The 14,367-nt window shown below is 30.3% G+C and overlaps 1 long non-coding RNA gene across 1 annotated transcript; it reads right to left on the bottom strand.

The window, feature by feature from the left end:
- Window positions 1-5,508: 5,508 nt before the first annotated feature.
- On the bottom strand, window positions 5,509-6,586 carry LOC135147340 (uncharacterized). The gene is made up of 2 exons (XR_010284863.1): window positions 6,030-6,586; window positions 5,509-5,841 (listed from the first exon to the last, which is right to left on the bottom strand). It is a non-coding gene; the product is annotated as an uncharacterized LOC135147340 (long non-coding RNA).
- Window positions 6,587-14,367: the final 7,781 nt, after the last annotated feature.

Genomic DNA, 14,367 nt, shown 5'->3' with positions numbered 1-14,367 from the left:
AAGTATATAAGATTTATACTAACTCCGTGTCTCCATCTCGGTTTCATTAATCACTTTCCTTTTTCAACATATTTCAGAATTTGTAAATAAAATATTTTCATATTTTATTTATACTTACTTTAATACTTAGTTTTTATTCAAATAAGAATCTATATACTTCTTAAAGCATGAGTCATTTTTTAAAGCTGATATGGTAATTTCACATGCTCTTGGATCAACCCATTAAGCTCTGGATCGACCCAGCATCTTCATCTTTCAAATTAACACTATGAAAAGATATTTCGGATCTTTATTTGACCCGACCCGGATAATACTGGATATGCACCATGTTCATACCATATCAGTAGCGCAGCATTGAATGCAATCCCTTCGATCAAGCCACTCATTACGAGCTCATTCAAATCATATCAGGATCATCATATTAAGATCAGAATTTAAAAATAGCATTAATCACACATCCTTGAATCGTGCCACTAATCACGACGTCAGTTTAGATTTAAGCTTTGCTACTTATTTGCATATGATATTCTTAGAGCATCTCCAACCATCTAAAACCCTTGGCTAAAAAGTGATTTGGCATACCTAAAATAAAAATATTTAGCCAACAGCTCCAAAAACGTAACTCCAACCATGCTCAGCTGTTGTCTATAAATTTAGCCAACCTCCTATGGATGGCTAAATTTGTCGAACCTCTACAGGTCTGTAAGAAAATCTGTAGGAAGATTGTACATCATTTATTACCATATTGAACTGATATATTATATTTTAACAATTTGAAATATTAATAACATACTATTTTTAAATTATAGCCAACCAATATAGCCAATACCATTGAAGCAAAATGTCTTACAGGTTCAGTAAATTTTACATAATGTCTTACAGGTCCAATTTAGCCAACAATTATAGCCAACGCCGTTGGAGATGCTCTTATTAGATCAAAGCAGATTAGTTGGATTTCACATTCGAAATCATTCTTTCTTCCACGCATGTAATCGCGACGAGTATGTTTTCTTGCTTGGCTTTCGAACTGATTTGTGTTCTCGGTCGGATTTTGGTGTAGTACTACTGATCTTGGCTTTCTTTACACATTAATTTCTCTATCCACGGATTTTGCTTTGCGCTTATTTACTATATTGTATAATCAAATTGTACTTATCTTGCACAAATCGCGTTGATCCGTGTATGCATCAGGTAGTATCCGTCAAAGTCCTTTTGCGACGATGCTTCGACAAAGGATGATGTTTCGAAGTCAAAAAGAGAATAACACCATTGGCCGTGAAATAAGTCTGCACTATTTCCATCTTAATTTACAATATTTGCTACATTGTGTATATTTCTTCATTCTATTATTTTTGAACGGGTTCTGAAGTTTGTTGTTTGAACGCTGCAGGTACCATAATCAGTACATGATTTTGTATTTAACGTGTTTGATAATTTGCTACAGAGAAAAGCTGAGAGATCCGTCCTCACGATTTCTATTGATTTCATGTTCCAGGAATTTGAGAAAAGGTTCGAACACTTTAGTGCAAACGAAAGATTTGTGTTGTGATATAGAAATTGGGATTATTTTTTGAACATCATTTTTAACTCTTCGTGTTGGGATTTGTGTTGTGCAAAAAGTAATCTTAGTGTTTTGTTTTTTAATTCTTCTGGATTCAATTTATTTTGATTTTGTATAGATGACATGATAATTTGTAATTAATTTTTTTTAATTTTTTTGCATAATTTCCTTTCGTATTGATAGTGATTATGATGATGCATATATGTCCTCCACTGTATTTATTGAGCCTCTTTTTGTTATTGAGTTTTCCTTACAACTGTTGAACAAAGATGATTCGTCTTGGCCACCATCGGATGCTCATCGTGTGAAGATTTGTATTCACTTTTCCTCAACATCTGCTTCATTGATCTAGACTTTTTGTTAACTTTTTATCATGTGCCATTGTTTTTTGACAAGAGACACAGAGAATGAATATGACGCAATTTCCGTCCAGATACATGAATCTAGCCTGCTACAACTCATATGTAAATAGGGAAAAGTAGTCAAAATATATTTGATTTTCAATGATTTTGGCATTTATTATTACAATCCTTTTTTGTATAATATGTAGTGGTTTCGATATTCAGTATATTCAATTTTCAAATCTTGATTTTTTGTTATAATTTCGAATTAATGGAGTCTTTTTTCACTCCACAATTTTAGCTCTTAATAACGAAGTTTTTATATATTAGATTTTTAAATATTCGGATACATGGATCTAGACTTTTTAACACCACAATTTTAGCTCTTGATAATAAAGTTTTTATGTATTAATTTTTTTTATATTTTCCGATACATACGTATACACTACTATAACTCATAGCAAGTAAGAAAACATAGTCAAATATAATTTGATTTCCACTTATTTTAGCATTTATTACTACAATATTTTTTCGTATAATTTGTGTGGTTTCTATTTTCACTATATTTAATTTTCAAATCGACTTTTTGTTATAATTTCCGATTAACAAAGTATTTCTTCACTCCACAATTTTAACTCTTGATAAGGAAGTTTCTATATATTAGACTTTTTAAATTTTCAGATACAGGAATCTAGCCTGCTGTAACTTATATGTAAATAAGGAAACATAATCAAAATTTATTCGATTTTCAATGATTTTGGCATTTATTATTACAATCCATTTTTGTATAAAATATAGTGGCTTCCATATACATTAACAATTCAATAAGCAAATCAATACTTTTTGTTATAATTTCAAATTAATTGAGTCTTTTCTCTCTCCATAATTTCAGCTCTTGATAAGGAAGTTTTCATATACAAAGATTTTTCAAACTTTCGATACATGGATCTGAATTGCTATAGCTTATATGCGAATAGAGAAGTCAAACTTCATTTGATTTCCACTGTTATGACATTCATTATTACAATACGTTTTTGTTTAATTTATGCGGTGTCCATGTTCATTATATTCAATTTTAAAATCAAGATTTTTTTGTTATAATTGTATTATTAATAGAGTATCTTTTCACTCCACAATTTTAGCTCTCGATAAGTAAGTTTTTATATATTTGACTTTTTAAATTTTCGGATAAATAGGTCAAGCCTGCTATAACTCATATGTAAATAAAGAAAGGCAGTCAATGTTTATTTGCTTTTCGCTGATTTTGACATTTATTATTACAATCATTTTTTCTAATATATGTACTGGTTTCCATATTCATCACATTCAAGTTTCAAATCTAGATTTTTTTTTATATAATTTCATATCAATGCAACACCTTTTAACTCCACAATTTTAGTTCTTGATGATGAAGTGTTTATATATTAGATTTTTAAAATTTCCAAATATATGGATCTATCAAGCTATAATTCATATGCAAATAAGAAAACGTAATCAAACTTAATTTAATTATCACTAATTTTAGCATATATTACTACAATGTTTTTTCGTATAATTTATGCAGTTTCCATTTCACCACATTCAATTTTCAAATTAAGACTTTCAGTTATGGTTTTCGAATAACAAAGAATTTTTTCATTCAACAATTTTAACTTTTAATTATGAAGTTTTGATATATTAGATAAAAAAACAAAAATCATACTCGTGTGCGTAGCACTGGCCAAAATGCTATGAGTATATATCTATTAATATATTAATCTGATAAATGAGCATATTAGAAGTTTAAATAACTTAACAATAAAAAATTTTACATACAGTAAATTATACAAATTATTATTTAATAGTATATCTATAAACTTATAAATTTTTAACTATACAAATATTGATTTAATAATAAATCTATAAACTTATAAATTTTTATTCCAAACATAAAAAAGTATTATTATATTAAATATTTGGTTATATTAATGATACTAATGAAAAGTATATTCCGTTATAAAACAATACAGAATCTATTCCATTATAAATATTTATCACGTATATCTTCTTATTATAAACTAGTTGAGAAGCCGCGCGTTGCGGCGACCTATAAAAATTATATTAATGATTCAACATTAATATTTTTAGAATAAAATAATTTTGTGGTTGTTTATAATAATTATATTAACGTTTCAAAATTAAAATTTGTAGGATAAAATAATTTTATATTATAAAAATCTTGATGTAATACCAATACTAATATATAAAATTTCAAAATTGGACTATAATTCATGGTGAAAAATTGAAAATAAATTTATACAGGTAATTAACAATTTGAAACACGGCGAATCTTAATTTTATTTGTGTTTTTTTTTTTTGAAAAGTAATCATGTTCTTACATTGTCACCTTCCGCCAATTTTTTTGGATTGATTGTGCACAAAAACATCTAACTTAAATCCATGAGGTTGTAGTATTGTGAGAGAGAGAGGAGGTTGTGTTTAGATGATCCAAAACCTTACGATCTATATGGATATTTATAGATGCAGAGAGACTTGTGTGCTACTCTTTCTCATAATTAAATAATCTGAAATAAAATCAGATTAAAACTTTCAAGCTACTATATTCCGTAAATAATCTGAAACAAAATCAGATTCTGAAACTTGCTTCTAATATACCCGAAACTAAAAAAGGTAGTTCTAATTATTGATATTTTTCACCCAAAAATTACAGAAATTAGAAAAATAGAACGGAGCGATGTGAGAGCCGTCACCTACACGCCCCTCGCTTCTCCACCATATTTTCCTGTATACAAAGTAAATCATATATAAATTAACAACAACAAACATGTCCGATGAACAAAACAAATATTATAAAAGAATAACCAACAAACATATATCACTAATAGTTAATTTATTGATATCATCCATCAATATCATGTCAAGACTATATTCTTTTCCCCTGTTTTAATTTGTCGACTCCCACATAGCGATATATAACTATCTTTGTTTGCAGCAACCTTTATTTTTTTAATACTATATAAACAGCCTTCACTTATCGTTGCAGAAGGACGGCACCACCGAGCTAGAAATCAAGCAAGAGAACTATCACTAGAGAAAGGTAGAGTTGTGGTATTGAGAGAGAGGAGGTTGTGTTTAGATGATCCAAAACCCTACAATCTATAGGGGTATTTATAGGTGCAGAGAGACTTGTGTGCTACTCTTTCCCATAATTAAATAATCCGAAACAAAATCAGATTAAAACTTTCAAACTACTATATTCCATAAATAATCTGAAACAAAATCAGATTCTGAAACTTGCTTCTAATATACCCGAAACTATAAAAGGTAGTTCTAATTTTTGATATTTTTCATCCAAAAATTCCTGAAAATTAGAAAAATAGAACGGAGCGATGTGAGAGGTGCCACCTACACGCCCCTCGCTTCTCCTTTATATAAGTATATTGATTTTAAATATAGACAATAATTGTAGCATATAATTTTAGTAATGTAACTGAATTATGATCACATATGTATTCCTTTATTGATGTATTCCTTCAAGGTTAGTTTTTTTTTTTCCCATAAAACGGTTGTATTATACCAAGAAAGAAAGTTACAAATCCGGATGGACAGAGTTTCCTTCGTTCAAGAAGGTATATCATCTAACCGAAAGTATGTAAATACTCCGGAAACTTAGATAACATAGCCTTTCAAGTCAGAAGAGATAACCCACAAAAAAAAGGCCTCGTTAAAACCCCTCAAGAGCAAAACCCTGTGGGAAAAAACTCAAGGAGGAAAAAGAGTGCCCTACAAAAATTACATCGATTACAAAACAGACTAAAATTGATGTCTTCTTTATTCCTTTCTATCTATGTTTGTAGCTCAACTGTCTTGTACACCAAAGTTCGCGTCTTCTCGGAAGCAGCCTTAATAAATAAATTCTTAAAATCTTTTTCAAACATCCTGAAAATAAGACAAAACAGAATGAAACGAATGTGAGCGAATTTGAAAAAAAATTAAAATACAGACATAAACGAGCCAACATTATGGCACTTAAATGCCTCTATGGGCCAATAATGCCCCAATAATGGTCGCCATAAATGGTACTAAAAACCTTAATTAAGAATAATTAATATCCTTAATTAAGGCACAATTATCGTCGCCAAATTAGCTCTTCTTCTCCACCCCTTCTGTACCTATCCATCACCACCATGGATATGACCTTGTTAGGTAAGAAGTTCCTACATCCATAAAAATTAGCAATACCAAAACAACACAAATATATATAAATATGGATGAATATCAAAATATAAAAAATAACGACGACAAATAAAGATTAAATCAAACAAAAGAAGTAATTCAAAAGCCAAATCGTCGATTGGCTTCGTCGACATCGATAGGCTCGACGATAAAAAAGGACCTGGAATCTCCAACAAAACTCACTTCCCTAGGACAGATAAACAGCGCCATTTTCAGATTGCCAGAGAGAGAGAGCGCGGGGAAAGATACGAGAGCCGGCGGCAACGGCCGGCGAACTGCGGTGGAAGAGGAAGGAATAGAAAGAGAGAGAGAGATGAGAAAGAGATGATCAGTTACATATCCTCATCCTCACAGTCACGTCCCTGAGATGACATGCACCTTTGAAATCTGTGGGGGGTAAAATAGATCTAAGTTGGTAGCTATGAAAAGAGATCTGGTTTGGGAGAGAATGTAGATCGGCTTGCAAACGAAAAATTGGAGCTGATTTAAGTGCTCATTTCCTGGCAAGAAAAAGGAAGTAAGTTACGTGTGTATCATCGCCAGGATCTCATTCAGTTCAACTGCCATGTGAGAAAATGTGTGATTTATTCCTTCAAGGTTAGTTATTCCTTAACTTATCAATCAATTTTTATTAAGGACGGGAGAAAACTCTTTTATCAGCATATTCACCTTACTTTTATAATTAAGTAATGGATGGAAGCTTTATAATCTGCATAATCAGGTTAAGTTTAAACTTATTTCTATTTCTAAATACAAAGATTTATATAGTCTGCGTCGTTATAATTTCTGTTGTGTGATTTTATTTTTTTTCAATCGAATCGTATATATTATCTTTAACATTTATGTTGTGTTTGGTTGGGGAGAATGGAATGGAATGGAATGAAATGAGTAAAATTACTTAGGAACTAATAGAGATAGGAGGGAAGTTTTGGAATAAATGTAAGTGAGGGCAAAATTGTTATGATGAGATTTGAGGAGAAATTGGGGGTAGGAGAGAATGGAGCATTACATCTCAAATTGAAGGTATTATCTCTAGCACATAATGTTAGGAATGGAATGGAGGATGGAATGAAATTTGTTAACAATTGCCCATAATATAGTTCATTTTTCATTTCATTCCTTCCGGAATCATTCACCCCAACCAAACACAACATTACAACGTACTGATCGTCAATAACATAACATGATTATTTTGACTCTTACGTGCGTTGCATTTCATAACTCATATCTCATATCATATTATTTGTTAATAAAAAATGTATAGCTTAACTATATAAAAAAAACAAAAAATCATACCCATGTGCGTAACACGGGCCAAAAGCTATGAGCATATTTTTATTTAAATAACTTAACAATAAATTTTCTTACATACAATCAATTATAATTTTTTGTTATTTTATTTAAAATACGAGGGGTCGCAGTTAGCCAACCCCAAAATTTTTTAATTATATAGTGATTACTATTTTCATGTCTTTTATAAATATTTTAGTAAAAATTATCAAATATTTTTATTTATTTTAACTATACAAATAATGATTTAATAATAGATCTATAAACTTATAAATTTTTATTCCAAACATAAAAAATTATTATTATATTAAATATTTGGTTATATTAATGATACTAATGAAAAGTATATTCTATTATAAAGACAATACAGAATCTATTCCATTATAAATATTTATCACGTTTATCTTCTTATTATAAAATTTAAATATAGACAATAATTGTAGCATATAATTTCAGTAATATAACTGAATTATGATCACATATGTATTCCTTTATTGATGAAGTCCTTCAAGGTTAGTTAATCCTTAACTTATTTATCAAATTTTATAAAGGAAGGGAGGGAACTCTTTTATCAGCATATTCACCTTAATTTTATAATTAAGGAATGGATGGAAGCTTTATAATCTGCATAATCAGGTTAAGTTTAAAATTATTTCTGTTTCTAAATACAAAGATTTATATAGTCTGCGTCGTTATAATTTCTGTTGCGTGATTTTTTTTTTAATCGAATCATATATATTATCTTTCACATTTACAACGTACTGATCGCCAACAATATAAAACGATTATTTTGACTCTTACATACGTTCCCTTTCATAACTTATATCTCATATCATATTGTTTGTTAATGAAAAAATGCATAGCTTAACTATAAAAAAACAAAAAATCATACATATTTGCGTAGCACGGGCCAAAATTCTATGAGGATATTTTCATTTAAATAACTTAACAATAAATTTTTTTACATACAATTAATTATAATTTTTTGTTATTTTATTTAAGATACGAGGGGTCGTCGTTAGGCGACATCGAGAAATTTTAATTATACAGTCATTACTATTTTCATGTCTTTTATAAATATTTTGGTAAAAATTACCAAATATTTTTATTTTAACTATATAAATAATAATTTAATAATTGATCTATATACTTATAAATTTCTATTCCAAACATCAAAAATTTATTATTATATTAAATATTTGGTTATATTAATGATGCTAATGCAAAGTATATTCCGTTATAAAAACAATACATAATCTATTTCATTATAAATATTTATCACGTATATCTTCTTATTATAAATTTTAAATATAGGCAATAATTGTAGGATGGTATTCCTTTATTGATGTATTCCCGCAAGGTTAGTTATTCCTTAACTTATTCATCAATTTTATTTAAGGAAGGTAGGAAACTCTATTATCAGCATATTCACCTTAATTTTATAATTAAGGAACGGATGGAAAGTTTATAATCTGCATAATAGGGTTAAGTTTAAAATTATTTATGTTTCTAAATAGTCTGCGTCTTTATAATTCTTGTTGCGTGATTTTATTGTTTTTCAATCGAATCATATATATTATCTTTAACATTTACAGAGTACTGATCGCCAATAACATAACACGATTATTTTGACTCTTATATGCGTTGTCTTTCGTAACTTATATCTCATATCATATTGTTTGTTAATAAAAAATGTATAGCTTACCTAGATAAAAAAAAACAAAAAATCATACTCATGTGCTTAGCACGGGCCAAAATGCTATGAGCATATTTTCATCTAAATAACTTAATAATAAATTTTTTTACATACAATTAATTATAATTTTTTGTTATTTTATTTAAGATACAAGGGGTCGCCGTTAGGCGAACCCCGAGAAATTTTAATTATATAGTCATTACTATTTTCATGTCTTTTATTAATATTTTAGAAAAAATTACTTAATATTTTTTTATTATTTTATCTATACAAATAATGATTTAATAATAGATCTATAAACTTTTATTCAAAACATTATAAATTATCATTTTATTAAATATTTGGTTATATTAATGATACTAATGAATATCTATCCCGTTATAAAAACAATACGGAAACTGTTTTATTAAAAATATTTATCACGTATATCTGCTTATTATCAATTTTAAATATAGTCAATAATTGTAGCATATAATTTTAGTAATGTAATTGAATTATGACTGCTATGTATTTCTTTATTGATGTATTCGTTTAAGGTTAATTATTTCTTAATCAATTTATTAATATTAATTAAGGAAGGAGGAGACTCTAGCGTCAGTATATTCACCTTAATTTTATAATTAAGGAATGAATGGAAGCTTTATAATCTGTCTAATCATGTTAAATTAAGAATTATTTATGTTTCTAAATACAAAGATTTATATAGTCTGCGTCGTCATAATTTCTGTTGCGTGATTTTAATTTTTTCAATCGAAATTCGTATATATTTTATTTTTAACATCTACAACGTACTGATCGTCAATAACATAACTCGAGTATTTTGACTATGACATACGTTGCCTTTCATAACTTATATCTCATATCATATTGTTTGTTAATAAAAAATTTATAGGTTAACTAGATAAAAACAAATCATACCCGTGTGCGTAGCACGGGCCAAAATGCTATGAGCATATTTTTCTATAAATAAAAATTTGATAAATGAGCATTATTCATTTAAATAACTTGACAATAAAATTTGTAGCATATAGTTTATTATAATTTTTCGTTATTTTATTTAAGATACGAGGGGTCGCCGTTAGGCGACCCCGAGAAATATTAATTATATAGTCATTACTATTTTCATGAATTTTTTAAATATTTTAGAAACAATTACCTATTTTTTTCATTATATTAACCATACAAACAATGATTTGATTATTGATCCATAAACTTATAAATTTTTATTCTGAACTTGAAATATTATTATTATATTAAATATTTGGTTATATCAATGATACTAATGAAAAATCTATTCTGTTATAAAATCAATACAGTATCTATTATATAGATATTTATCACGTATATCTTTTTACTATAAATTTTCGGTATAGACAATAATTGTAGCATATAATTATAGTAATGTAACTGAATTATGACTACATATGTATTCCTTTATTGATGTTTAAGGTTAATTATTTCTTAACCTATTTATCAATTTTTATTAAGGACGGGTGGAAACTCTATCATCAACATATTCACCTTAATTTAATAAATAAAGAATGGATGGAAGATTTATAATCTGGATAATCAGGTTAAGTCATGTTTCCAAATACAAAGATTTATATAGTCCGCGTCGTTATAAATATTTTTTCGTGATTTTTTTTTTTCAATCGACATTCGTATATATTATCTTTAACATCTGCAACGTACAGATCGCCAATAACATAACTCAAGTATTTTAACTCTTACATACGTGCCTTTCATTTTTTTTTTTGATAAGCCATATTATAATATTCATAAAACACCAACAGGGGCTGGCTTTACAAGCCAAAATTAGCACAGCCCCAAGAGAAACCAACAATATTCATCCGCAATCCATGCACTTACAAATGATCCAGAACAAAACCAGAAAGAAAATTGAAACAACCAACGATCTAAAGAAGACAAGCATTGAACAGGAAATAAAACCAGGAGGAAGAAATGATTAAAATCTTCCTTTTGCTTGAGCTGAGAGACCGCTGCTGCTGCCTATGCCACCTCTGCCTTCTGCCATCCTCCTTGCATTTCCCTGCTGTCCCCAGACGGCATCTTCACCAGTCAGATCAACCATAACCGTCTTACCCTTGCTATCCCTCAAAGCTGTCATAACCTCTCCTTCACCAAAGTTGGGCTGCACTTCCAGGAAATCCTCTCGTGGACCAAAACCAATATCCATATCCAATTGTTCCTGCAAATCTTCAAATGGGGTAGGTACCTCAACTAAGGAATTGAAATTTGACATACCGTATTGTGCCATGCAAAGAGCCGCCCTATTCCTTGATGCATTCACAGAAACAAGCTCACAATCCCACTTTACTCCATTTTCCTGCACTGTGCCGTTATAGGTCCTGCTCATATTATTAATCTGCCTAACTACTTCTTCCAGACCCTCCTCCTCAATCAAATCAGCATCATCCTCCAGGAGTATTTCATAAGCATGTGCATTATCCGTCTCCAATATCACCCTGGGAATCTTCTTTTTGTAAGCCGTAACCATGGCTTTGTGAATAGCCCATAGTTGCAGCTCCAAAAATCCAACATCCTTCATCGGACCCATGAGCCCCCATAAGTACTCCATTCTATTATTTCTAGCCAACATTCCCACTCCATTACGATTGCCATTCTGCAGAGGCTCAGCTAGAGTGGAGGCATGAATGTTGATTTTCACATAGTTGCGTTTTGGCGGAGTCCAGCTAGGGTCCATGAGCTAGATGAAGCTTGAGAAGAGAATATAGTGAAAGAGGAGAGGGAGAGAAATGAATAACCTTATAGGAGATCGTTGATCATTCACTAGAATCCCTATATATTCACCTTCCCAGCACTCTTTCATAGTCCCTATATAACTCTTTTACAGTCCCTATACGCATGCATATAAATGCCTGTATAGGAGAGGCCAATGGCAATTCATTTCATTGCTTGGGAATATAAGACGCGTCGAGGATTGCATGTTAACAACGGTCAAGTTGACTGAGGTATACAGCTTTTGTAAACACCAATAACGCTGCAATTTTAATTTAAAACAGCCCAAAAAAAAGGGCTTAAATGGGCTTTACACCCAACCTTCCGCTAGCCTAGGCCTGTTAATCCCTGCCTTTGCAAGCCCATCAGCTTCAATATTGAGCCTTCTATTAACATACTTGAAATCTACCTTTTTCAAAGCTGATATAATATCGGAAGGGAGCTCTCTGCTTGCAGCTTGATCATACCTCAACCCTTCCAAATAAGAGATCGTTTCAGCAGAGTCTGAACAGATAACCACCTTGAAATCTTCATGCATTTTCTTTGATAATACACACAGTACATGCAAGCATGCCTCCTTCTCCGCATCCAGTGCTTGATTAGCCTTTGAGGGACCTGAGAACACATACTCCATATTACCTCCACTTGACTTGATTACACCTCCAATTCCTGCTTGTGCATGAGGGGACTTATGCTTTGTAAATGCACCATCTACAGCTACCACCCAATCATATCTATTCCACAGGCTTTCCCAGAAGTCATTGAATTGCTTACTGGCACTCACTTTTATTGCACCTTTTGGATTTACCCAGAACAGGTTTTCCATGTTTTCACTAACTAGTTTACTGATTTCCAGCCACTTGATAATTCTTAATCTCAGAACTCTTAAAACATCCATCTTACCAGCTCTGCATTCATTGAAGATTAGTGCATTTCTAAATAGCCAAATAGTCCAAATAGTGGCTGACACCACTATCTGCCAAGCTTCCTTTACTTCTGCCTCCATTTTGTGCTCCAGTAATTTAGATAGTGCAAAATCCACTTGGCTAAATTGATTCCATTTTATGCTCCAGGACTTACATATTTCTTCCCAACACCACTTTGCAATCTCACATTCAAGGAATAGATGCTCTAAGGATTCATCTTTCATCAAGCACCAGCCACAAGTTGGAGATAGATTAATACCATGTAATCTTCCAGCCAAAAAAGCTTTGGTGGGAAGAATTTTATGCTCCACTTTCCAGAGAAAAAAGTGTACTTTAGGCGGAATTCGAGTTTCCAAAATGATAGGTAAACCGGGCTTTGTAATGACACATTAGACAAAGCCATATAACAGTCCTTTGTGGTGAAACTCTTCCCTGACCAACTCCAATACAGAACATCTTTGTTAATATCTCATATTATATCTCATATCATATTGTTTGTTAATAAAAATTGTATAGGTTAATTAGATAAAAAAACAAAAAATCATACCCGTGTGCGTAGCACGGGCCAAAATGTTAATAAACACGTTAAATTTTATAACTTAAAACTCATAAATAAGTAGTTTGACTGCGCTTATTACCCGTCAGATTTGGGGTTATTCACGACAGAAAGTATAGGTTAAGTTGATAAAAAATCAAAGAATCAATACCCGTGTGCGTAGCACGGGCCAAAAAGGCTAGTACCGAAAAAAAGACAAGAAACGTAAAATTGAAAAAGAAAAAGTGAACAAGAAATACGTGTCGGAGGAATATTACATGTGAAAATGAATATGCACACATTTTGGTGCCTTTGGGCCGTTCGCCGGTCCATGTGCTGCCCCACGCACACACCCATTATCTCACTATTCATGTGTATCTTTCGGTTCTCTTTTGCAGATTCTTTGCCGATGTTAACTTTTTGTCGCCATCTTCCTTAAAGTTCAGATGTTAATTATGACCATTTAATTATTTAAACAGTTTTTTTTATCTTTTAAAATTGCTCTAATGACTACTATCCAATAAAATTAAATTCACAATAAGCATGTATTCTACTTTTTCGGCTAAAGTTTTCAAAAATAATTTCTCGAACTTTGACAAATAAATGCTAATTTTAATGGGGTGATTTATGTACATATAAGATTCTACTTTTAATATTATGAATAAAATCAATTAACATATTATCAATTATACTTCGAAAAAAATTAAAAAGACTTTTTATATATATAGCATTTTCCAAATTCTAAATTATATTTATTCACACCAATAAGGCAATAAATTTAGCTTAATTGACAATTTTTATAATACTAACTAGACTCAAAGTTAATAAGATGAGGTATGATCCAGAATATATGTGTATTTATAGTTTATATTCTAAAAAACAATATAGACGTAAAAATTTCGATATAGGATAATTTTCCATTATCCATACGCATTAAAAATATAAAATTATATTATTTGAAATTTTTTCCCATCGACGTAGTATACCGTACCGGACCTTAACAAAAAATTCAATAAATAAAG

The sequence above is a fragment of the Daucus carota genome, chromosome 6 (assembly GCF_001625215.2).
Source record: "Daucus carota subsp. sativus chromosome 6, DH1 v3.0, whole genome shotgun sequence".
NCBI classification, from domain to species: domain Eukaryota; kingdom Viridiplantae; phylum Streptophyta; class Magnoliopsida; order Apiales; family Apiaceae; genus Daucus; species Daucus carota.
This window is presented reverse-complemented; position numbering and strand designations above follow the sequence as displayed.